The sequence below is a fragment of the Salvelinus fontinalis genome, chromosome 21 (genome assembly GCF_029448725.1).
Source record: "Salvelinus fontinalis isolate EN_2023a chromosome 21, ASM2944872v1, whole genome shotgun sequence".
NCBI lineage: Eukaryota > Metazoa > Chordata > Actinopteri > Salmoniformes > Salmonidae > Salvelinus > Salvelinus fontinalis.
Window position 1 is genome coordinate 37987847 of NC_074685.1, and position 27435 is coordinate 38015281.

Consider the following 27435-nt stretch of genomic DNA (forward strand, 5'->3'; position numbering starts at 1 on the left):
ATCTGCACGCACAGTGAGGCGAAGACTTTTGGAGGATGGCCTGGTGTCAAGAAGGGCAGCAAAGAAGCCACTTCTCTCCAGGAAAAACATCAGGGACAGACTGATATTCTGCAAAAGGTACAGGGATTGGACTGCTGAGGACTGGGGTAAAGTCATTTTTTCTGATGAATCCCCTTTCCAATTGTTTGGGGCATCCGGAAAAAAGCTTGTCCAGAGAAGATGAGGTGAGCGCCACCATCAGTCCTGTGTCATGCCAACAGTAAAGCATCCTGAGACCATTCATGTGTGGGGTTGCTTCTCAGCCAAGGGAGTGGGCTCACTCACAATTCTGCCTAAGAACACAGTCAGGATGTGGCCCAGAAGTTAACTGACAGCATGCCAGGGTGGATTGCAGAGGTCTTGAAAAAGAAGGCTCAACACTGCAAATATTGACTCTTTGCATCAACTTCATGTCATTGTCAATAAAAGCCTTTGACACTTATGAAATACTTGTAATTATACTTCAGTATTCCATAGTAACATCTGACAAAAATATCTAAAGACACTGAGGCAGCAGACTTTGTGAAAATTAATATTTGTGTCATTCTCAAAACTTTTGGCCACGACTGTATATGTCTGTGTGTATATATGTCTGTGTGTATATGTGTGTGTGTATATATGTCTGTGTGTATATGTGTGTGTGTACAGCAACAACAGCACAGGAGAAGAGAGCAGAGCAGAGCCTGAGGGCAGGCATGCTAGGCAGGCAGCTCCGTAATCGCTCTGGTCTGTGAGCTCCACACTACTGAGTGATTACAGGTGCCTCGAACAGAGCAACAAACACACACACACACACACACACACACACACACACACACACACACACACACACACACTGGAGTTGCAGTGTGATGGAGAAACAACCCTCCAGTAGGTCATCAGACAAACACACAGACATTCAGTAAATAGTTTCCAATCGACAATCGTTCTCAATGGCCAGTGTGAGTTGGCTACAGCACTTACAGAGTCCAGACCGAGGGATGAGGGAGCCCAACCTTAGCCCCTTTCTGCTGTCCTAATCTCATCTAAGTCCCCTGAAGTCCAGCATGAGAGGGGCTCACACATCTCCACATCTCAAGTGTGTTTACCGACAGCCACACTGAGGGTGGAGCAGATCCTCCATCTGAGCTGTTGCTCTCCCTCGCCCTCTCCTCCTCTTTGTCCTCCTCTCTCCACTACCCCGCCAACCACAAATCATCTCCTCTCCTCTCCGCTCCTGTCATTCAGTCCGCCTGTACCCGAGTCTGGAGATTGTTTGATGATAAATACGGCGGTGAAAATAGTTTTCTCGCCCAGAGACAGTCAGTGACACCGCCAGCACATCTCTAATCTCTACGATGGAGGAAAAATGTATTTGCATCTCTGTGACTGCTGCATTTATGAGCCACCAGCATCTTTTATCCTTGGAAGGGGAAAGTAAGGGGTGGTGTTATGAAAAGAGAAAGAGAAAGGAGAGAGAGAGAAAGAGAAAGAGAGAAAGGAGAGAGAGAAAGGAGAGAGAGAGAGAAAGGAGAGAGAGAAAGAGAGAGAGAGAGAGAAAGGAGAGAGAGAGAGAGAAAGGAGAGAAAGACAGAGAGAGACAGAAGAGAGAGAGAGAGAGAGAAAGGAGAGAAAGACAGAAGAGAGAGAGAGAGAAAGGAGAGAGAGAGAAAGAAAGAAAGACAGAGAGAGACAGAGAGAGAGACAGAGAGAGAGAGAGAGAGAGAGACAGAGAGAGAGAGAGAGACAGAGAGAGAGACAGAGACAGAGACAGAGACAGAGACAGAGACAGAGACAGAGAGAGAGAGAGAGAGAGAGAGAGAGAGAGAGAGAGAGAGAGAAGCAAAGGCCTGAGCTTCATTAAAGCAGACCACAGAGGAGTCTGGTGGAAACATTGTCAACCAAAAGCAGCTTTGCATGATTTTACAACAATAGCAACACAGTCAGGATCGCTCCAAACTGCTTCCAACGGTTTTTACAAGGGAACTGAGCAATGGGAGGTTTATGATTTAGTAAAATATTGACAAGTCTTCTGACTGGCTGTTGCAGCATAAAGGGAAGGTCAGCTGTCTGTGTGCGCAGTGCATTAACCGTCAAAATGTCTAAAACAAGAATAACTCTGCTTGCCTACAGAATATATATCAACATACCTAGATCATTGTCACGCCCTGACCTTAGAGAGCCTTTTTATGTCTCTTTTTGGTTTGGTCAGGGTGTGATTTGGGGTGGGCCTTCTATGCTTTGTTTTCTATTTCTATGTTTTGGCCGGGTATGGTTCTCAATCAGGGACAGCTGTCTATCGTTGTCTCTGATTGAGAACCCATACTTAGGTATGGGACATCTCAGGTGGACATCTCTTTTGTCCACCTGTCTTGGTGGGAAGTTGACTTTGTTTAGGGCACATAGCCTTTAGCTTCACGGTTTGTTTTATAGTGTTTATTGGTTTTGTTCAGCGTCATTTGTATTCAATAAAGAAAATGTGCGCTTCCCACGCTGCACCTTGGTCCTCTCCTTTCAACGGCCGTGACAATCATACTAACACCACCTGGCACAATTACTGTACACTGTACCTGAGTAACCGACGGTTATGGATGAAGAATGAAAAAATGAAAAACTCTATAACCGCTTTTTGTTTGTTTATGGGGTTGGGGGGACGGGGCGAACAACTGACTGAAGACAGGACGGCCGGGCAGTTGCGTCCATTTCTGCAGTAACATGGTTAAAACTTTGTTGCTCCTTGCTTGTAGCAAGGAGCAACAATGGAATGGACTTCTTGTCATGCCAGTTGAATCAACAAATCACAGTACATATTGATGTGTACACTTCCTGCTTTTACTTCCTGCTTTGCTCCTATAGGTACACTTGCTATGGCCACCAGTCCGCCCATTATGCCATCGTTGACTTGAATGGGGACGACCGTTCTAATAATTCTATTTCTATGCCAGCACATGCAGTCAGGAGGGGAGGAGAGGAGATATTTTTAAACATGTGCTATTCGAATGGTTATTACAGAGAACGCAGTCATTTGGCTGGCCAATTACAGTCATCCACCATTCCATGACCGTCACAGCCCTACCACAAAACTGATTCCCCAATTAATATGTCTATGATTATTGAAATGTTTTCCACTCCTCAACTGCACAGAGAGGAGATTTTATAATCTCAGAATGCTGACTTGGTGGGGGCCATAGAAATATCATTCCTAGAAGGGAAACCCATTCAAGTCAATGTTCCCTGATGGGTGGACCGGCAGCTATGTTGAGTGTGCTTCTAGGCTTTTTCTACAATCTTCCTGGGCTACTTGTTAGATGATTAAAAGGGAATTTAAAGTGTTCTTTGACCTATCAGCTAAAAAGGATCTTAGAGCATTGAACAGGTTCCAGCAGCAGCTCTCATTAAAAACTGTAGCTAGGCTAATTGTGACCTGAAAAAACCTTGATTACACTGCAAAGGATAAAAGATTTTCTTTTGAGATTCTGGCCTTGTATTGCACTGTGACCCTCATTTAAGGACATGTAAATATATAAATTAATATAAAGATAAAGAAATAAGCTCGGCAAATTAAATAAACATCCCTTTTTCAGGACCCTGTTTTTCCAAAAATAATTTGTAAAAATCCAAATAACTTCACAGATCTTCATTGTAAAGGTTTTAAACACTGTTTCCCATGCTTGTTCAATGAACCATAAACAATTAATGAACATGCACCTGTGGATCGGTCGTTAAGACACTAACAGCTTACAGATGGTAGGCAATTAAGGTCACAGTTATGAAAACTTAGAACACTAAAGAGGCCTTTCCACTGACTTTGAAAAACACCAAAAGAAAGATGCCCAGTGTTTCCTGCTCATCTGCGAGAACGTGCCTTAGGCATACTGCAAGGAGGAATGAGGACTGTAGATGTGGCCAGGGCAATAAATTGCAATGTCCGTACTGTGAGACGCCTAAGACAGCGCTACAGGGAGACAGGATAGACAGCTCGCAGTGGCAGACCACGCAGTGATCATCCTCGCAGTGGCAGACCACGTGTAACAACACCTGCACAGGATCGGTACATCTGAACATCACACCTGCGGGACAGGATGGCAACAACAACTGCCCAAGTTACACCAGGAACTCCATCAGTGCTCAGACTGTCCGCAATAGGCTGAGAGAGGCTGGACTGAGGGCTTGTAGGCCTGTTGTAAGGCAGGTCCTCACCAGACATCACCGGCAACAACGTCGCCTATGGGCACAAACCCACCGTCGCTGGACCAGACAGGACTGGCAAAAAGTGCTCTTCACTGGTGAGTCGCGGTTTTGTCTCACCAGGGGTGATGGTCGGATTCGTGTTTGTCGTTGAAGGAATGAGCATTACACCGAGGCCTGTACTCTGGAGCGGGATCGATTTGGAGATGGAGGGTCCGTCATGGTCTGGGGTGGTGTGTCACAGCATCATCGAACTGAGTTTGTTGTCAATGCAGGCAATCTCAACGCTGTGCGTTACAGGGAAGACATCCTCCTCCCTCACGTGGTACCCTTCCTGCAGGCTCTGACATGACCCTCCAGCATGACAATACCACCAGCCATACTGCTCATTCTGTGTGTGATTTCCTGCAAGACAGGAATGTCAGTGTTCAGCCATGGCCAGCAAAGAGCCCGGATCGCAATCCCATTGAGCACGTCTGTTGGATTGGAGGGTGAAGGCTAGGGCCATTCCCCCCAGAAATGTCCGGGAACTTGTAGGTGCCTTGGTGGAAGAGTGGGGTAACATCTCACAGCAAGAACGGGCTAATCTGGTGCAGTCCACGAGGAGGAGATGCACTGCAGTATTTAATGCAGCTGGTGGCCACACCAGATACGGACTATTACTTTTGATTTTGACCCCCCTTTGTTCAGGGACACATTATTCCATTTCTGTTAGTCACATGTCTGTGGAACTTGTTCACTGTATGTCTGAGTTGTTGAATCTTATGTTCATACAAATATTTACACATGTTAAGTTTCCTGAAAATAAAGGCAGTTGACAGTGAGAGGATGTTTCTTTTTTTGCTGAGTTTACATCTAATACTATGGAAAAGATCTTGCCAAAAATATTGACAAAATATGTTGACAAACCAGGTAGCTAATCTAGACTACCACATAATGAAACAGGTTTACAGCAGGTTGTAACAGGTTGTGCTTCAGAATTCCATTCTTACAGTTCAATTGAACTTGAAGCGGTAAACAGGATACAGAAGTGCAATTAGAATTTGAATGAAAGTATATAACATTTTATTCAGTCAAATTCAATGAAATTCAAATGCCTCTTCTATTCTAAAGTAGGTGTAGCCGCCTAGAAATATACTCAGTGGACAGTTTATTAGGTCCACTAGTCGTTCAAGAAAATGGTCTGCTCCTACAGACTGAGTCACATGGCCGTGGTTTGCTATATAAAGCAGGCAGACTGTCACACCCTGACCTGTTTCACCTGTCTTTGTGCTTGTCTCCACCCCCCTCCAGGTGTCACTTCCCCATTATCCCCTGTGTATTTATACCTGTGTTCTCTGCTTGTCTGTTGTCGGGTTTGTTTTGTCCGTCAAGCCTACCAGTGGTTTTCCCCTTTGCTCCTGTCTTTTTCTATAGTGCCTGTTTTCTAGTTTTCCCGGTTTTGACCTTTGCCTGCCCTGACCCTGATACTGCCTGCCGTTCTGTACTGTTTGACTCTGCTCTGTATTATTTACCTCTGCCTGCCCTTGACCTGTTGTTTTGCCTGCCCCTGTAATAAACGTGTGTTACTTCGACACTGTCTCCATCTGGGTCTTCCCTAAAATGTGATACAGACAGGCATCCAGTTACTATTCGATTGAACGTTCGCAACTTTCAAGCGTGGTGTGATCGTCAGTGCCAGGCGCGCCGGTTCCAGTATCTCAGAAACCTCTGGCCTCCTGGGCTTTTCACGAGTCTAGGGTTTACAAAGAACGGTGCAACAAAACCAAAAACATCCAGTCAGCGGCAGTCCTGTGGGCGAAAACAGCTGGTTGACGAGAGGTCGAAGGAAAATGGCAAGAATTGAGCTAGCTAACAGGCAGGCCACAAACAGACAAATAACGGCGCAGTTCAACAGTGGTGTGCAGAACAGCATCTTGGAACGCACAACTTTTCGGTTCTTGTCGTGGATGGGCTATTGCAGCAGACCACCACACCGGTTTCCACTCCTATCAGCTAATAACAAGAAGAAGTGGCTCCCAGTAGGAACGCGCTCACCAATTAAGCAGTAGAAAAACAGTGCCTGGTCCAACGAATCCCGGTTCGTGTTGCTTTAGGCTGATGGCAGAGTCAGGATTTGGCGTAAGCAGCTTGAGTCCATGGCCCCAAACTTCCTGGTGTCAACGATACAGGCTGGTGGCGGTGGAGTAATGGTGTGGGGAATGTTTTCCTGGCACAAATTAGGTACTGTTACGCACGCCTCTGAGAAGAGGGAACGCAACTCCCTGCTATAACTCAACTCTCTGTAGTGCAAGAGGTATGGATTGTAGGTGCGAGCAAGGATGACACAAAAGCAGATTTTACCGTTTACTTGGATTTATTTTCTTACACGGTAATATGGGGAAAAGGGGCTGGACGGAACCAAAGCAAAGAAAGTAAATATCAAAGTTCCCCCTCTCCTATCTAACCTGCCTACCCACTTAACTTACCTAACTTAACACCGCCTGGTGCCCTAACCTAAATACAGGGGGTGGTCCGCCCAGGTCTTACCTAGTGTGCATAGACAGTAAATATACTACGGGTATATGTATGCCCGCGGGCCTCTTGCCTAAGCACTCCCAAAGTGCCTTCTCCTTCCCCCCACACTTTCTGATACACAACCAACACTATATCACAATCTAATTTCTCTCGATCTTTCCAAAATATTAAATTCTCTACTCCAAATCTCTACTCCAAATCTCATCTCCTCTCTCTCTCTACTCTCAATCCCCAATCCTGGGCAGAACACTGGCTTTTATCTTCAGGTGGCAATGGTGATTAGAGTCAGCTGCTTCTTGACGAGGGGGCGGGGTCAGCTCCAATCACCAATTAGCCTGGGGTTGACCAATCAGCTGGTTGGGGGAGTACTTCAGGAAGCCATCTCCTGAAACACACACACTAAAATACAAAACAGAACACAGAAACTGGGGAACGTAACACGCCCACCACAAAAATTGCAAACATACAGTTTGTAATAACAAAACCCAACGCTTCCCCAGTTAGTAAACCCGTGATAGAGCGTCAGCAACCACATTCGCTGAGCCCTTCACATAGGCTATCTGTACATTATATCCTTGTACAATCAGAGCCCACCGCATAAGGCGGCGGTTCTGATTGTACATTTGCTTTAAGAACACTAAAGGATTATGGTCCGTGAAGACCATTACAGGAAAGGCACTGGATCCCACATATACCTCAAAGAACTGTAAGGCTAGCAATAAAGCTAGCGTCTCTTGTTCAATTGTGGAGTACCTTGACTGACACGAGTTGAACTTACGGGAAAAGAAACTGACGGGCCGATCCACTCCGTCTTCATCTTCCTGTAAGAGAACCGCACCCACCCCCACTATACTAGCGTCAACCTCCAACTTAAAAGGTTTGTCAAAGTTGGGGGCGGCAAGCACTGGGGCACTACAAAGTAGCGCTTTAGCGGACTCAAACGCATGGTTACAGTCCTTGGACCACCTAAATGGTACCTTGGGACTAAGCAGAGATGAAAGGGGAGCTACTACCGTCGAGAAATTCTTACAGAATGTACGATAGTACCCTACCATCCCTAGGAATCTGCGCAACTGGCGTCGAGTCGTGGGAGCAGGAAAAGCAACAATTGCCTCCACCTTGCCAGTTACTGGGCGCACTTGACCTCGTCCCACTTGTTTCCCTAAGTAAGTCACCGTAGCCTTCCCAAACTCACACTTGGCCAAATTGAGGGTTAAAGAAGCATTCTCCAACCGCTGAAACACACTTTTCAAAGTGGAGAGATGATCAGACCAAGTAGACGAATGGATCACCACATCATCAAGGTATGCAGTACAATTTGGCACATCTGCAAACACAATGTTAACTAGACGCTGAAAAGTAGCAGGTGCATTACACATGCCAAAGGGCATCACAGTGTATTGTACAAAGTTATCAGGCGTAACAAAAGCCGATATGTCAGAAGCTCTAGAGGTCAGAGGCACCTGCCAATAACCTTTTAACAAATCTAACTTACTAACGTAAGAAGCAGAGCCAATTCTATCAATGCAGTCATCTAATCGAGGTAGAGGAAAAGAATCAGACTTTGTAACTGCATTTACACGACGATAGTCCGTGCATAAGCGGGACGTACCGTCAGGCTTAGGAACAAGAATACATGGGGAACTCCAGGAGCTGTTACTGGGTATTGCCATGTCATTCTGTAATAAATAAGCTACCTCACTTTTCATTACCTCCCTTTTCTTTGCATTAACCCGGTACGGATGCTGACGTATAGGAGCAGCATTCCCTACATCCACGTCATGTTCCAAGATGGACGTGCGACTCGGAACGTCCTGAAACACACTGAGAAAACTGTTTATCAATAGGATAAGGTCCTTAGTTTGATCGTTATCCAAATGTTCCATTTGAGAGGGTAACTTCTTCAGCATCTCTGAATTACATAGGCGTTCACACTGCTGTAACGTATGGCGTAACTCCAACCCATCCTCCTTATCCTCCTCTAGGTCCCAGCCAGGCTTCAGCACCACCGCAGCCACACTGGAGACGGCGGGCTGGACCGGCTTACTTGAGGAGCTGTGTGGAGAGTCACGTACATAATATTCTTTTAGCATGTTAACATGACACACACGGGAAGAACGCCTTCGATCTGGGGTCTTTATCACATAGTTTGTGTCACTGAGTTTCTTTTCCACCAAATATGGTCCAGAAAAACGTGCTGACAGAGATGAGCCAGGAATTGGCAACAAAACTAAAACTTGATCCCCTGGTGCAAAAGAACGGCCAACAGCCTTTTTGTCATAATGCACCTTCATGCGTTTTTGCGAAGAGGAAAGAGACTTTTGGGCTAACGCACATGCGGCGTGCAGTCTCTCCCGCATTTTACTGACATAATCCAACACATTTTTAGGGGCGCTACTGGGTGTAGGAGATAAGATATGCTCCTTCAACACTTTCAGCGGACCCCTTGGGGTATGTCCAAACACAAGGTCAGCAGGGCTAAACCCTAAGGACTCTTGTATCGTTTCCCTAATAGCAAATAGGACAAAGGGCACCCCCTCATCCCAATCGGTACTGGTATCCATACAATACTTGCGTAGCATTGCCTTCAGCGTCTGATGCCAGCGTTCGAGAGCCCCTTGACTCTCTGGATGATACGGACTTGAGACCTGATGGGAAATACACAATGTCTTTAACACATTTGAAAACATTTTGGGCATGAAGTTGGATCCCTGATCAGTTTGGATTACTTTAGGGAGTCCAAACGTAGAGAAGAACTTCACCAGTGCCTTCACCACAGTCTTAGCCGTAATAGTACGGAGAGGAATAGCCTCTGGGTATCGAGTAGCACTGCACATTATTGTTAATAGGAACTGGTTACCTGACCTGGTTTTCGGCAACGGACCTACACAATCAACTATCACTCTTTCAAACGGTTCCCCCACCACAGGAATCGGGTAGAGCGGTGCTCTAGGAACTGTTTGATTCGCTTTCCCAGTGAGTTGACATACGTGACATGTTTTACAAAATTGGACCACATCAGACTTCAAACCTGGCCAAAAAAAATGACGAAGGACCCGGTTATAAGTCTTTGTGATCCCCAAATGTCCAGACCACGCCTGGTCATGGGCGAGTGACAGCACCTGCTGTCGGAACGGTGTAGGAACAACCACTTGACACACTTCACTCCAGTCATTAACGGTGTCATGAGCTGCCCATTTACGCATCAAAACTCCTGCTTCCATAAAGTAGGCAGTCTCGCTAGTTTTAGCTTCTTCAATGGAAATTACCGAAGCAAAACACTTACGAAGACTGGTGTCTCCTTTTTGACATTCAATCACCTTCTCAGGGGTGACAGACAAAAGAATGTCATGTAATTGGGGCGCGATTTCGCAGTCCCCTTCCTTAGTTTTTACAGGAGTAAAAACTGTCGGACTTGCAGAAGGAATACTCGGTGCATTGTCTTCTACTTCAATATTCTCAAAAATGGAACTAGCCAAATCCACCACATCTCCAAGCTTGCGAGATTGTGCCCTCGTTAAGACACAAGCAGGAAAAACATGTGGAAATGCTTGAACCAATTTCTCATCTGCAATTTTGATTTCTGGGTTGTCTACTACCTCTAACACAGGAGTAACGTTACCACCAGCAATATCATTCCCTAATAGCAATGTGACTCCTTTTACTGGCAGTGTAGACACTACACCAACACGGAAACGTCCTGATACCAAGTCTGACACTAAGTGGACCCAGTGTAATGGTACAGGTACTGTTTTTGTCTCTATCCCCTGTAATATAACATGCGAGCCACAATACGTTTCAGGAGACCAGGGTAAAGCATCAGTAATAATTACTGACTGCGCCGCCCCGGTGTCTCGTAAGATTTGAATTGGCTTTTGATCAGCTTGTTCTCCAGTTAAGGAAACACAACCGGCAGAAATAAACGGAGCATAAACAGGATCCGGTTTCTCAAATGCTGAATCAATACCTCGGACCAACGGACGAGCCAAAGACTTGACTAAACCCAAACTTTTCCTTTTTGGGGACGATGACTGGGACTGTTTCGGTTTATTTTTCAAAACTGGGCAGTCCGCAATCACGTGACCCTTTAGGTGACAGTAAAAACATTCACGGATCTCATGAAAAGGCTTGTCAGAGGAAAAGCGACCTGAATGAGGCACTGATGACGTAATCAGTCTACCTTCAAAACGAGGTGCACCAAAGACAGTCTTGTGTGTCAAAGCGTACTCATCTGCCAACACTGCTGCCTGGGCCAATGTCACCACTTTCTGTTCATTTAAATGAACTACAATTCTATCAGGGAGGTTGCTTTTAAAATCCTCCAACAGCATCAACTCCCGAATATCAGCAAAGGTGTTAGCTTTGCTGGCTGAACACCATCGATTAAACAGAGACTCTTTGTCCCTAGCAAACTCAACAAAAGTACGGTGAGAGGGTTTCTTGTGGTTCCTGAAGCGCTGTCTATAAGCCTCAGGCACCAACTCATAAGCCCGCAACACGGTAGTTTTAACTGTTTCGTAATGTAAACTGTCTTCCAGCGAGAGAGCAGCTACTACTTCCTGGGCTTTCCCAGACAATTTACATTGTAACAGGAGCGGCCAAACCTCGAGTGGCCAATGCAGCGCAGCGGCCACACGCTCAAACGCAGAGAAATAGGAATCAACTTCCGACTCTCGGAATGGTGGGACTAAAGCTATATTTTTACTTACATCAAAGTGGGCTTGATGATGAGCAGCTTTTGGAGTCGTACTGGAGCCAGCTTCTATCTCCAGTTGTCGGATCCTCACCTCCTTGTCGGCTTCTATTTTCCTAATTTCAAGGTCAAAATGCATTTGTCTCTCTTTATCTTTTTGCTCCATTTCTAACCGGGCCAGCCTCACCTTCAGCCTAGTGGTCCCGTCTGAACGACCTGAAGCAGAAGATAAAGGATCGAATCGAGGCAATGTAAAGGGGGTACGAGCAACCCCTTCCTCTGCCCTGTCCTCCGACTTGGCATCGGAAAGTCTACCCGTCTCCTCTCCTTGCAATGAGAGAATTCTTTCTCTCACTAAACCCTCCCTGACTAGCACCAAAAGCTCAGCCTTTAGGGCTTTCTCAGGGATAACAAATCCATAATGGTCAGCTATAGCTATAAGGTCTACTTTTCGAAACCTCACCAAACAATCAATAGAGGGCGCTTCAATGAACTTGGAGATGGCTGAGGCAGCCATCTTGTACACAACAATCTACTGAAAACACAAACTAAACAAGTCATCCAAACTCACAATCACACCTCAATCACTAACCACAGAGAGCTCAGTGCAGCAGGGTCCGGTGGGTTTAATGGAATCCCGGATGAGCCCCCATTATGTTACGCACGCCTCTGAGAAGAGGGAACGCAACTCCCTGCTATAACTCAACTCTCTGTAGTGCAAGAGGTATGGATTGTAGGTGCGAGCAAGGATGACACAAAAGCAGATTTTACCGTTTACTTGGATTTATTTTCTTACACGGTAATATGGGGAAAAGGGGCTGGACGGAACCAAAGCAAAGAAAGTAAATATCAAAGTTCCCCCTCTCCTATCTAACCTGCCTACCCACTTAACTTACCTAACTTAACACCGCCTGGTGCCCTAACCTAAATACAGGGGGTGGTCCGCCCAGGTCTTACCTAGTGTGCATAGACAGTAAATATACTACGGGTATATGTATGCCCGCGGGCCTCTTGCCTAAGCACTCCCAAAGTGCCTTCTCCTTCCCCCCACACTTTCTGATACACAACCAACACTATATCACAATCTAATTTCTCTCGATCTTTCCAAAATATTAAATTCTCTACTCCAAATCTCTACTCCAAATCTCTACTCCAAATCTCATCTCCTCTCTCTCTCTACTCTCAATCCCCAATCCTGGGCAGAACACTGGCTTTTATCTTCAGGTGGCAATGGTGATTAGAGTCAGCTGCTTCTTGACGAGGGGGCGGGGTCAGCTCCAATCACCAATTAGCCTGGGGTTGACCAATCAGCTGGTTGGGGGAGTACTTCAGGAAGCCATCTCCTGAAACACACACACTAAAATACAAAACAGAACACAGAAACTGGGGAACGTAACAGGTACCTTGATACCAATTAAGCAACATGTTCGTGCACCGAAGAATTCAATACATTGAATACAATACATTGTAGAATAACAGTGAAGACATTAAAACTATGAAATAACACACATGGAATCATGTAGTAACCAAAAAAGTGTTAAACAAATCAAAGTATATTATATATTTGAGATTCTTCAAAGTAGCCACCCTTTGCCTTGATGGCAGCTTTTCACACTCTGCTCTTTCCCCCAGTCCTTAATAGGAATGAAATTCTACAGTATTCTCCTTCCTCTGAAACCGCCTGGTATAGAGGTCCTGGATGGCAGGAGGCTTGGCCCCAGTGATGTACTAGGCCATACGCACTACCCTCTGTAGTGCCTTGCGGTCGGACGCTGAGCAGTTGCCATACCAGGCAGTGATGCAACCAGTCAGGATGCTCTCGATGGTGCAGCTGTAGAACCTTTTGAGGATTTTTGAGGGGAATAGGTTTTGTCGTGCCCTCTTCACGACTGTCTTGGTGTGTTTGGACCATGTTAGTTTGTTGGTGATGTGGACAACAAGGAACTTGAAACTCTCACGCTGCTGCACTACAGCCCTGTCGATGAGAATGGGGGCATGCTCGGGCCTCCTTTTCCTGTAGTCCACAATCATCTCCTTTGTCTTGATCACGTTGAGGGAGAGGTTGTTGACCTAGCACTACACGGCCAGGTCTCTGACCTCCTCCCTATAGGCTGCCTCGTCGTTGCCGGTGACCGTCGTTTGCCGATGACACTATTGTGTCATCGGCAAACTTAATGATGGTGTTGGAGTTGTGCCTGGCCGTGCAGTCGTGAGTGAACAGGGAGTACAGGAGGGGACTGAGCACGCACCCCTGAGGAGCCCCCGTGTTGAGGATCAGCGTTGCGGATTTGTTGTTACCTACCCTTACCACCTGGGACGGCCCGTCAGGAAGTCCAGGATCCAGTTGCAGAGGCAGGTGTTTTGTCCCAGGGTCCTTAGCTTAGTGATAAGCCTTGAGGGTACTATGGCGTTGAACGCTGAGCTGTAGTCAATGAATAGCGTTCTCACATAGGTGTTCCTTTTGTCCAGGTGTGAAAGGGCAGTGTGGAGTGGCATTGAGATTGCATCATCTGTGGATCTGTTGGAGCGATATGCAAATTGAAGTGGGTCTAGGGTTTCTGGGATAATGGTGTTGATGTGAGCCATGACCAGCCTTTTAAAGCGCTTCATGGCTACAGGCGGTGTATGTAGGTGTATGTAATATAATAAACGTGGCAAAAACAAATGCAGACATTAATCACATGTTTTTTTACAACGATGGGGGAATTCCAAGATAGAGGCGCGGCGGCTTCAAAACAGGTGCCCGTCAGTCATCTAGTGTATATATAAATCAGTAATCAGTATGAAACAGGAAATGTGACATTGTTTCCATACTAAGAAGTGAGGTAGCAGGGTGTGACGTGCTTAAGTTAGGCCTATGCCAGGACGAGGCCGACCAATAACTCGATCGATGCAAAGACTCCACGGTTGTCCCGGGATAAAGAACGGCAAAAATAACCACTATTTTGAAATGAGGCATCAACTGAACCCAAATTATTTCCCGCCGGGGGAGGAAAGAGAGAAACGCTGTGTGTGCAGAATCACCACGCATTCTACCATCTCCAGCTCGACAGACAACTTGATTGAGGCATTAAACTCCACTGAAGCATCTCGTGTAACCCGGCCCTAGATTGATCTGGTAAATCGTTTTTTTTTTTCTCACACCAGTCTGACACATCATCATTTGCAGAGAAGAACTCAAAAAAGAGACAGATGCACAGTTCAACTCTATTCAATACATGTAGACTGCTATACTCTATGAAACTAATGGGAAAACGGTCCATTTTGAAAGCCACAGGCGTGTTCGCGACACCTGTTAACCTCTCGCAGATATGGATTCTATGGAGCACGGCCCTTATAGGCCTAACACAAGATGAGACGAGGGAAAGCAGGCTCCTGATTGATTACATCATGACCTCTGACCTCTGACTCATAAGGAGTCTGAAAACAATGACCAGTGATGGTGAACGACACGAACATCTGTTAAGAGAGACTCTGGTGTATTCAATATGAACCAAGCGATACCACAACAGGTATTTCAAAACTGATTCCGATCATTTGTTAGGCTACACTTGAAAGATTTGCGAATCAATCGTGAAACAAATCCATACGTGTTGAGAGAAAGGACTGGGCCCGAACACTGCGGAACTAAATGGTTTTACCGTTTCGGTTCACCGGCACCCAACAGGCCTACAATATCAAAACCACGGTTCAGAAAGCCTTAGGTGGTTTAATACAATAACCCACTGCAGCTCCCTAATCAGCAAAACAATGATTCATTTTCATGCAGCCCACACCAGAGTGACGTGATACAAAATCCACAGTGGAGCAATGTAATGTCCTGTATGGGTGGGTCTTCCTAAGGTAATAAATAGTATGCTATTTAAGGTAGCAAACTCGATTTAGAAAAAACATAATAGAATGTTATATTTCTCGATTGAAACTACACTGATGAAGATCCCGAGCACAGATAGGCCTACTCAATCGCCAGTGGTATCGGAGCGAAGTCTCTCAGCTCCCTCCGACGGTGCAAACAGCCGTTGTTCCACCTGTCACCTTGTCTGTCCGTCTGTCATTCGGTCCGTCCGTCTGTATCTGCCTGTCCTTCCGTCTTTCAGTCGGTGGAACCACTAAAGATCAGAGACGTGCTCCCCGGACACAGCAGTCTGAGTCCTGATGACGAAAACACATCTCCTCTGGGAATTAAAACCCAAACGTCACTGTCCTGAGAATCCTCTCGAGTCTATCCTCTGTCCTCTTCAGTCTAGACCTATCTATGCTGTCGTCTGTGCCAAATGGTACCCTAATCCATACGTAGTGTGCGAACTACACTGAGCTCCAAAAGTGTTGGGATAGCGACACATTTTTGCTGTTTTGGCTCCGTACTCCAGCACTTTGGAAACGACACAATGACTAGGAGGTTAAAGGGCAGACTGTCCGCTTTCATTTGATGGTATTTGCATCCATAACGGGGGAACCGTTTAGAAATTACAGAACTTGTTGTACATAGTCCCGCCCCCATTTTAAGGCGGCCAAAAGTATTGGGACAAATTCACTTATATTCGTATTTAAGTAGTAAAAAGCGTAGTATTTGGTCCCACATTCATAGCACGCAATGACTACATCAAGCGTGTGACTCTACACATTTGTTGGATGCATTTGCTGTTTCTTTTGGTTATTATTTTTGTGCCCATTAGAAATGAATGGTAAATCATTTATTGTGTCACTTGGGAGTCACTTTTATTGTCCCCTAAAATGGGCTGTAATTTCTAAACGGTTTACCCGATATGGATGGAAATACCCTCAAATTAAAGCTGACAGTCTGAACTAGAACCTCCTAGTCATTGTATCACTTCAAATCCAAAGTGCTGGAGTACAGAGCCGAAAAACAAACAAATTGTCAGTATTGTCCCGATACTTTTGGAGCTCATTGTATATAGAAAACAAGGTGTAATTTGGAACGGAGGCAGACACTGAGACACGTCCCACAGCGCTCCCATCCACTCCCCACGTCTTATCCCTTCAGCTAACGCTAACAGAAAGGAGTCCCTTAACTTCCTTTGAGAGTGTAAATAGGCACTGCTTTTCATCCCTTCACAGTCAGAGTTACCCTATAGAGTTCTTAAGAGGACAGGGGAGGGGGTTTGTTTCATCACAGTGACTGTTCCTCCTGGCAAAACATTGTGGTTCTCACAGAATAGCTTCCAGAGGCAATGAAGCGGAGGATAGAGTAGAATAGTGGCCTCCGTCCCTGACTGATATGGGCAGATCGTAATCCAGACGTGTCAGCATACAAACGATCACAGCGCCCTTAGTGCCAGTAGGTAAAGTACCCTAGGCCTAGCTAGCCTACAATCCAGAAGTGTTTTCGGCTCGATGTAAACGGTGTATAAGTAAGGCAACACGAGAGGGAGAATGGTGGGGATCAAAGCATTTCAACTGTGTGAAACAGCAGCACTTATCTGCCCCCCCCCCCGGAGTTTCTCAGAATCAGATGAGTTCCTACCTCTCTGGGACACACACAGTAAGAGTCTCGCCGTCTTTGGAATGGACATTCTGCGCAGTCCTGAAAAGTACAGTACTCTCAATCCGAATCTCCAATAGAAACATAGAATCCCGGGCCTGTCAACATGGTCGTTACACAGATGCTCACTCTAAAAGCTTTCAGAGCTGATTTAGGAGAGTAGCTGTCAAAGGGGATCATGTTGGAGGAATCGTAGCAAATTCCTTACATACAACACAGCTACCATAGACAGCTCTATGTGCTAGACTCTCTGAATTCCTGAGCCCTGTGCAGCAGTCTGAATGACATACTTAAAACATACGCACACACACACTACACTACACACACAGGTGCGGAGCAGAGAGACTTCTCAGCAGCAGAGCAGGCAGATTCTTCAAACCCCGTCCTCTAACCATGCTGGATCCCAAACGGGAACCTCGCCACACACCTCTGGAGATCTCCGACTTCCACAGCATCCCAATTAGGAAACGAACGACTGGCGGGGGGGGGGGGGGGGTTCGAGGAGTTTCTGAGCAATGCCGCTATTGGCTCGTCTGTGGCGTGACCCACAGAGCCGGCCCTTGAAAATGACATTCAACTCAATCACTCGCCCTCAACAGCAGAGTGCCTGCCAATTGTTTCGCTTGTATTGTACAACCAATTAAATATACTCCGTGTAATATAGCAATTAGTGGAAGACATGGAGCTGTTCAGTCTAAATGTAACAACACTGTATGCAGCAGTATTACTGCTGACAATCTGTACGGTTAGGGTAAATCACATCCGGCCGTGATTGGGAGTCCCACAGGGTGGCGCACAATTGGCCCAGGGTCGTCCGGGTTTGGCCGAAGCAGGTCGTCATTGTAAATAGGAATTTGTTCTTAACTGACTTTGCCTAGTTAAATAAAGGCTAAATTAAAAAATGTAAATCTCAGCTCTATCTAAAAAGGCAGAAGGCTGTGATCAAAATGTAAATAAATGAATCTAGCATGAACCAAAATAAACAATAAAACAGTACCCATCGACGACCTCAGTGGACAGGTTATGAAACTGAGGGTTTAGGTTACTGTGGCAACATGTATGCAGGGAGACTGGAATACACACACAGTGCTGCAGTCTTTGGGTAGCAGGAGTGTGAACTGTGAACTGTCGTCCTCCACAAAGACTCCTCTATGTTGGTCAGGAGAAAACACACACACAAACCCTTTGCTTCCCATAAACGACCGGAGCTGGGCGGCTGGAGGAGGCCTGGGGCTGGCATAGGGCGTCCCTTTCTGTTCCCCCCCTGTCATCCAGAGAGGCGGCTCCTGATCATAAATTACACCCAGGGGGGAGCGGGAGCCTAAATATTTGCATTGCACACTATCCCTTTCTTCCAGGCAAAGGCCATATACAGACAGCACATATCTCCCAGCGAGCCGCTACGCTCCGTGACAGTGGTGTGGGTGGTAAAATAGCATGCCATTCCGCCACATCTGTGTTTTGTACTAAAAGCACTCTAGTACGTTAGATGGGAAAGGCAACATAGGAGATTAAGAGAGGATTATTTAAAGTACTTTGTTCATTTCCATTAATGACACAGATCATAATGTAGCCACTAGACCTAAATCAAAACCATGGAATAAACAGCTTGCATACTAGTCCATTCGTTTTTCACCCAAAAGACTTTCTTCGCGCTCGAACTGGTGCAACGCAACCGATACAATAGGCGAGCCACAAAAGTGCAAACCCTGCCCATTTGACACTCCGGGTACCCCTACTACCCAAACGCTCAACGTTGTTCAAAGTGAAGAAACAGGGTGCTGTGTCTATAATCACGGTATGTAGGACACGTTGAGGTGCTAGCTAGCTCCCAAGAAACCTGACAGCCCAGCGCGCATTGCTAGATAAGGCCAAGGTTTGGGAACGAGACACGTTTCAAAAAGAAGAAGAACAAGTCAGAAACCAAGTCTAAATGTAACTGTAAGGGGCTTCGTCTTTCTTCTTCCTTTGTCTTCAACAAAATCTGGGCCAGACCCAATTATTTCACTTTAGTCTCCGGGTTGCCATGGCTACGGCCTTCGCCTCTCGCGTTTTAGTCGTCTCGTGTTTTAGAAATGGAGAAATTCACCGCCCCAGCCAGCCAGGCATGAGGTGGAGGGGGAAGCTTATCTCAAACTCGCCCCCCCCCCCCCCCCCCCCCCCTGGGATTTCTGCACAGTGTGTGTGTGTGTGTGTGTGTGTGTGTGTCTGCTCAGAGAACATCTACGCAAAGAGGTGAGAACAAAATGGTCCTTTAACAAACACAACAACTTGACTATTTCCATTACGCCATCAATATCAATTTATTCAGTTCAAACAATCGGAACACAGGATTCTACACTCGGACCTACACTCGGACTCGGACCCCAGAGGTGTTGTACTGGGGTGTTGCTAACTTAGAAACTGAGTGGAAGGCAGCCTCAGGCCTGTAGATGGAGCCCGTTTAGTGAGGCTCTGAACAGCAGGGGCGCCAGAGGGACACGGGAGAGGGCACGGGAGAAGGCACAGGTGGAGGTAAACAACAAACTGCAGACACACTCCCGATAACCCTGATTCAGCCTCCGCTGCAGCTGCAGAGAGAGAGAGAGAGAGAGAGAGAGACCCCCCAGAGACTGCACCATCCTGCTACCGCTTCTGTACACAGGGCTAAGGGGAGGGGGTGACAGAGACAGATCTCTGTGTGTGTGTGTGTGTGTGTGTGTGTGTGTGTGTGTGTGTGTGTGTGTGTGTGTGTGTGTGTGTGTGTGTGTGTGTGTGTGTGTGTGTGTGTGTGTGTGTGTGTTGCAGTCGGTCGATGCACTGTGGTTGCACCATGTGTCACCTTGCTTGCTTCGCCAAAGGAACTCAAGGTTGAGGTGTCACACACAACAGACGTGTGTGTGTGTGTAAGCAAATAGCCTGACGACAACGATAAAAAAACAATATGGATCAACATTTTGGCAACATTTGCCGTCGCTCCCAAAAAGCACACCGACGCACTCTACTCATCCCTCGCTCCTCTCTCTCTCTCTCTCTCCTCTTCCTAGTCCTCCCATCCTTCATCATTAGGCAGCAGATGGATGACCTGTCCCAAACCTCCCCCCTCTCCCCATGATGTGGAGGAACGAAGGGAGGAGGAGTTGATTTGGTCGGTGAGGACAGCAGCCATTGTCTCCTTCTGTTAAATATGTTAAAAAAAAAGACTTCTGCTGTAAAGTAAACTGGGTCAGTAGAATTCCCAGGGAACCTGTGAGCTGCTACTGGAGAGGGAGTGGAGTGGGGAGGCATAGGTAGCCAGTCGTATCAATGCAGAACAGAACGCAGCTTATCTCAACCCGCCGCTGGCTCTTTTCTACCAACCTGAGGCTGGCTGGTTGTTCCTCTGTGCCCACACACTCTCTCTCTCTCCCCCAACCCCGACTAGCTCTTTTCTGCCGGCCTGACGATCAAAGCAGACTGGTCCCTTCCTACCACTAACCCCCCCCCCCCCCCCCCCCCCCCCCCCCCTGCCATCCTGAATGGGATCATTACCGAACCAGTCAGACAGACAAACATTGACTGTGCTGTTCTATTCAATCACATAATGTGTGTCTTCTCTCCACTGGATCAAGCTATGAAACACTGACTGTCCTAGACCTACATTGTGACTGTAATGGTCACTTTGTTAAACAAATACATCTTTAGAAAAACGAACGCATTTCTGCGTATCCCATCTCTTTTCCCGAGAACCAACTTTGATGAATTCATTGACCATCTGGATTAACCTGCTCAGGTCAGGTTGAGTTCTTATGTTAGTCTTAAATAGGCAGCAGGGCTCAGGGGGTCAGAAATAGCAGGAGCTGACTGCAGCATAACCTGACCATGTGGTCATAGAGAAACTCAACCCAGAGAGAGAGAGAGAGAGAGAGAGAGAGAGAGAGAGAGAGAGAGAGAGAGAGAGAGAGAGAGAGAGAGAGAGAGAGAGAGAGAGAGACAGAGACAGAGACAGAGACAGAGACAGAGACAGAGAGAGAGACAGAGACAGAGACAGAGACAGAGACAGAGACAGAGACAGAGACAGAGACAGAGACAGAGACAGAGACAGAGACAGAGACAGAGACAGAGACAGAGACAGAGACAGGAGACAGGAGACAGGAGAGAGAGAGAGAGAGAGAGAGAGAGAGAGAGAGAGAGAGAGAGAGAGAGAGCGAGAGGAAGAGAGAGGGAGAGGAAGAGAGAGGGAGAGGAAGAGAGGGAGCGTTCTCCTCTGGTTGGTTTAACCTACTGCTGTTCCAAGACAACAACAACAGGTGACTCCAGGTTTTTCTGTAAAGAGATTAACAGAGACTAGCACTAAACAAGGTGAGGATTATGTCATTTAGCCCATAGGAATATCCCAAGTGGCGCAGCGGACTAGAGCGCTGCATTGCAGTGCTAGAGACATCACTACAGGCCCTGGTTGGATCCTGGGCTGTATCACAACCGGCCGTGATCTGGAGTCCCATAGGGGCGGCGCACGGCCCACGCTGAAACGGAGATTACAGCACAACAACACTGCCGTAACCAGGCAGCGCTATTCATGGAACCAGCCTGGTGAAGACCTAAGGGCCAAAACTTCGTCAATTAAGCACTAGAGCATAGATTTGTTTTTGCAGCCTGCCCCCCCACCTGGAACGGAGGGTTGATCCTGTTCTTGTTCTGAAATCACCCTACATTGGGTTCAAATGCAAGACCGAGTTTTCATTACGGACAAGCTCTATTTTAGATACTCGAGTCCATAATACTTAGGATAAACAATAAACACTATTATATGAGGAACTGGGGACATGTAAATGTTGCAGGTGGAAACAGCTAGAGTTGAGTACAAGTGGGAGAGAAAATCTCAAATGTTTTGAGAAAGACAAGACAGTGGATTAGTGTAGCACGGTATACTGAAACGTCGGTACTTTTTAGATGAATTATTTTTTATTTAACGAGGCAAGTCGATTAAGAATAAATTCTTGATTACAATCACGGCCTACTTTACAACAACAACAACAACAAAAAAACGGTTCGGTACTAGAATGTTTGTTACGTTTGGTACGTCTGTCAAATGTGTCTCACGTGATTGAGATGATCAAGTCGGTATCAGCGCTGCCCCTTCATAGCGTGAGGAGCAAAGTACCTACTCCACTTAGTTATTTATTGCTAGAGCTGCATTAGCTCTCCAGTCCCCACTCACGCTGCAAAGAAGTTAACCAACTTGAATAATGCGTCACGGAATGTAGAAACTGTTCGATACTTTTTTCAAAAACAATGTCCATACAGGTTAGAACACTGAATTCAACACGATACCGATAGCTTTCCGCTTTAATTGTGGCATAACTTTACTTGCTAGTTTAAAGCTCAATTCATTACCCTAGTACGCAAAATGTGCTGATTGTCACCAAAAAAAACTTTCATAATTAACATCGTCTACCTCCCTACCAAACACTCATTCGCTTCTTCGTCTTCCTTTACCTCCCGTCTGGTTTCCACTAGATTCCATAGCCACAAAGTCAGATTCCACAGCTCATGAATGACATCATTCATTTCTTAAAGAGACAGTGCACACTTTTAGAAAAGCAGAGATTGCTTCTTCTTCTGACAAACACTGCAGTGGAGTGAAATTGTCTCCTACGCCATAACGTCCCTATTTTCGAGTAGTCTAGAAAAATATGACAACGATACCCTGGAGACTGAGCGTTATGATATGACGCCGGTGCGACGGGAGACAGAAAAACAAGCGTTGCCAATTCAACTCTGAGTGACTGTAATAGGACAGGTGAAGCCAGAGCCAAGGAAACAGACGCAGATATAACAAAACATGAATGCATTAGACACACCAAGCTGGTGGTACAACAGCTCCCTGTGTGTGTGTGTGTGTGTGTGGGTGGTAAAACATATAATGTGTGTGCATCTGAAACAACACACACACACACCTTGACAAACCACACAAGCACACACGCCTTGAAAAAGCACACAGACACCTGGCTGCATATTCTCCTCTGTCCTCTGGCATCTTAGCTCACCTTGGCCCAGAAACATCACTAGAGCCAGGACTCACCGTATGCACCTCCCCAGACCCCCTGTCATGACTAAAGCCTAATAAACACCCTACACAATACCCAACGCAAGACCTACAATTAGCTACGAAAAAAATGGCGATTCTGCATTGCGTACGTAAGTTAGGCCTATAAATGAGTACTGTACTCGCTCCAGGGGAAAAGAAGGAGAAACCGAGGAGGGAAGGAGCAGATTCTGTTAGATGGTTGGCTAAAATCCTGAGGATTTGAGGGAAGTGAGAAATGAGGGATGGATACGCAGCTGGAAGTTTCACAGAGCCTGGGATATTTTCCAATTACACACCAGCCTTAAGGGCTTATAGGGCTGGCTGCTGTGCTGTGAGGAATGACCTTCCTGGAAATAGTGTGTGTGTGTGTGTGTGTGTGTGTGTGTGTGTGTGTGTGTGTGTGTGTGTGTGTGTGTGTGTGTGTGTGTGTGTGTGTGTGTGTGTGTGTGTGTGTGTGCGCCAGGAAGTATGACTTTTTTCATCATCAGAATCAATATCAAAACATGTAGTATAGTGACACCGGGCCAAATAGCCAAATACATGAGGTAACACAAGTCATTAATCAGATCAAAACGCTCCGACACACGTGACCACGTTTACCCGATTGGCAGGATTCTGCGGAGGAAAGAACATAATGCTACGTACACCGCTGTCAGGTGGTGGAGATGCGGCAGCCAACACCATAGAGACCCCTCCATATGTCTGTCTGTCCGTAACTTCCACACTTTCCTAATTGTCTGACTGATGTGTGCGTACACCACACACCACACACACAGTTTAAAGCACCGGCAAAAGAGCCTGCTCAATTTAAATGTGGTATTCGAATAGTTTTGTGGCTCACGTAGAATTACATTTGGAATCAGGTTGCTTGCCTGTGGGGAAACTGAACAGAATATATACAAATATATATACTGTATCAGTCAAAAGGCACTCTCCTTCTTCGTCAAATAGCCCTTACACAGCCTGGAGGTGTGTTTTGGGTCATTGTCCTGTTGAAAAACAAATGACAGCCCCACTAAGCGCAAACCAGGTGGGATGGCGTATCGCTGAAGAATGCTGTGGTAGCCATGCTGGTTAAGTGTGCCTTGAATTCTAAATAAATCACTGACAGTGTCACCAGCAAAGCACCATCACACCTCCTCCTCCATGCTTCACGGTGGGAACCACAGACGCGGATATCATCCCTTCACCTACTCTGCATCTCACAAAGTCACAGCGGATGGAACCCAAAATCTCACATTTGGACTCATCAGACCAAAGGACAGGTTTCTACCGGTCTAATGTCCATTGCTCGTGTTTCTTGGCCCAAGCAAGTCTCTTCTTATTATTGGTGTCCTTTAGTGGTGGTTTCTTTGCAGAAATTCGACCATGAAGGCTTGATTCACGCAGTCTCTCTGGACAGTTGATGTTGAGATATGTCTGTTACTTGAACTTTTTGAAGCATTTATTTGGACTGCAATCTGAGGTGCAGTTAACGCTAATTAACTTATCTTCTGCAGCAGAGGTAACTCTGGGTCTTCCTCTCCTGTGGCGGTCCTCATGAGAGCCAGTTTCATTATAGCGCTTGATGGTTTTTGCGACTGCACTTGAAGAAACGTTCAAAGTTCTTGAAAGTTTCCGGATTGACTGACCTTCATGTCTTAAAGTAATGATGGACTGTCATTTCTCTTTGCTTATTTGAGCTGTTCTTGACATAATATGGACTTGGTATTTTACCAAATAGGGCTATCTTCTGTATACCACCCCGACCTTGTCACAACACAACTGATTGGCTTAAACACATTAAAAAGGAAAGAAATTCAACAAATGAACTTTTAACAAGGCACACCTGTTAATTGAAATGCATTCCAGGTGAATACTTCATGAAGCTGGTTGAGAGAATGCCAAGAGTGTGCAAAGCTGTAATCAAGGCAAAGGGTGGCTACTTGGAAGAATCTCAAATATAAAATATATTTTGATTTGTTTAACACTTTTTTGGTTACTACATGATTCCACATGTGCTATTTCATAGTGCTGATGTCTTCACTATTATTCCACAATGTAGAAAACAGTAATAAATAAAGAAAAAAATGAGTAGGTGTGTCCAAACCTTTGACTGGTACTGTATATCACAACGCAACATAATGGAAGGAAGCATCCACCTCACATGTCAAACGATCCAGTTCCTCTGACAAGCCAAGGGCAGCAAATTCAAAGATTGTTTATAATGTAGACACAGAAAAAGAAGATATATTCTTTCACGCGGAGACAAAGAGAAATAATGAAATAACGCCTCGACAAGACAAAATGTTAAGTAGGCAGAGAGCAGAGCAGCGGTCGCTTGGTGCTCGTCTTCTCGGGTTGACAGTGAGGGATGCTGCCTGTCAGTCACGTGTGTACTGGAGTGAAACTGACAGATCGGCTATGTGGCTCTGATGGGGATCTCTGGAGAAATATGGCCGATCGGCCAGCTGCCGTTGAGCCCAGAGTTGTCACTGCAGCTTTCGGCGAAATGGCCGTAATAGGGGGTGGGGATGGCAGAATGAAAAAGCTCGGCAAGTACACGTGTTCGTACCTTGCTCGCCGGGATGAGAATATCCCCGTGGGGACCGAGTGAGGATGACTGCCTCACTTCTCTAGACTTCGCCCACTGTTTTCTCCAGTGCTGTGATTCACTGGGTTCCCAGGTGCCGGTGATTTCCCCCTGACCCAGCTCACAGCTCCATCTGTTACTCTTGAATCAATTTGAAACAAAATCTGAAACACAGCTCAGTACGGAGGGTGAACCTGGAAATATAGAAATTACAACCATCACATCCATTTTCCTCACACCTTTCATTCCTCTTCAACCCCTCTTACAGTATGAGCGCTAGGGTGCTGTCCGAGTCTTTACACCCCCCAGTTTCATCTTTCTCCCTGTGTCCTTCCGCTATCTACACAGTGCGTGTGTGTCCTTTAGTCTAGGGCAGAAATGGGGCCACGGTCACCCCTCACCTCTCGCCACAGAGAAGAACATGGCTCAACGCAGCCGGTCTTTATCAATATTCACAGCGCTATCTTACCTAACCTGCAGAGTGCAGGCTGACACAAACTCGCACACACTCCTAGTCCTGACTCTCCTTTCATTCAGCTTTAATAATTCAACCACCGAGCGAGCTGCAATCAGAGAATCATGCTCTAATTGGTTAATTCTCTCAGGGGGGCAACTGAGGTTTAGGCTAATATCCAGTAAAACAGTGTGTGTGTGTGTTTCAAGCTTACCGCATGCTTACCAGTTGAAACAGTTGGCGCATATATTAGGACAAAAAAAATAAACTTGAAAAATACTGCACCAAACATCCTAGTTAGATATAAAATTGTGCGACTAAGACCTCCTGGCAAAAACATAAAAGTGAATTACAGATTTACTGATTTATATTAGATTAATTGTGACTATTTTGAGGAAATGTTATTGCTATGTTGTTGCTATGGTGGCTCAACAGGGACAAACAACAGTTATATTGCATTTTTTTTCTCGTTTTTCAAGCGAAGGTCTTCGGGGCGTATGTGAGCACAGACGTTCCCCTTCGCCTCGCCGAGTTCTGCTAGGAGAAAACCAAACGAATGTATGCGGACCCCTTTAGGGGGTCCACTTGAGGTGCAGAACTACAACGTAGAGAGTGGAAGAGCAAGGGAAAGAGAGAGACACAGAGAGAGAGAGAGAGAGAGATAGAGATGGGGAGAGAAAGAAAGCAAGATAGAGAAGCAGAGAGAGAGAGGGAGAAAGAGCGACCGACCGAGAACAAGACAGGGAGATAGAGAGGAGAGGAATGGCCAGTATGAGCTGACAGTGAGTGCAGTACCACGCCATCAATAGTAAAGGAGGAAATGGTGCTGAGAGATGACACCAGCCAGTGATCCATGGAGGACCAGATGGGTTTCTCATGTCGTTGTCACACTATTTCAATGATGGAAGCCGAGGCCCAGGCTCAGCCTGCGTCCCAATTGGCACCCAATTACCTATATAGTGCACTAACGTATGACTAAGGCCCGCAGTGCTCTGTAGTGCACTGTAAGGAAAAGGGGGCCATTTAAAGGGGGCCATTTACGACACAGCCTCAGGCTCCACGGTTTTAAAATGCACCCACTGACAGCTGCAACGAGACGCAAGTAGGCTAGATGCTTGAAAATTCATTATCACGTGCAACTTAATATGCAGACCCACTTAAAAAGCAACTACTTAGGCTACCTCCCAGATTGGACTTCTGTACCAGAGGATTAGATTGTTTTTTAGATAGGCACAGGCCTGCTAACATTGCCACTCAGTGACTTTGCTCAAACACGCCATTCTTTCACTCAAGGATGAAGGATTTTAATTGCTCATGTTAAGCAAAGGCATATAGGAAATTGTTCGCTTTTTTTCCTCGCCTCCTCTGTGTGTGTGTGTGTGTGTGTGTGTGTGTGTGTGTGTGTGTGTGTGTGTGTGTGTGTGTGTGTGTGTGTGTGTGT

At 46.2% G+C, this 27435-nt stretch overlaps 1 protein-coding gene across 5 annotated transcripts in view; it reads right to left on the reverse strand.

Moving 5' to 3' along the window:
- strbp (spermatid perinuclear RNA binding protein) overlaps positions 1-27435 on the reverse strand; it is a 127658-nt gene that overhangs the window by 93098 nt on the left and 7125 nt on the right. The gene's annotated exons all lie outside the window — the stretch shown is intronic.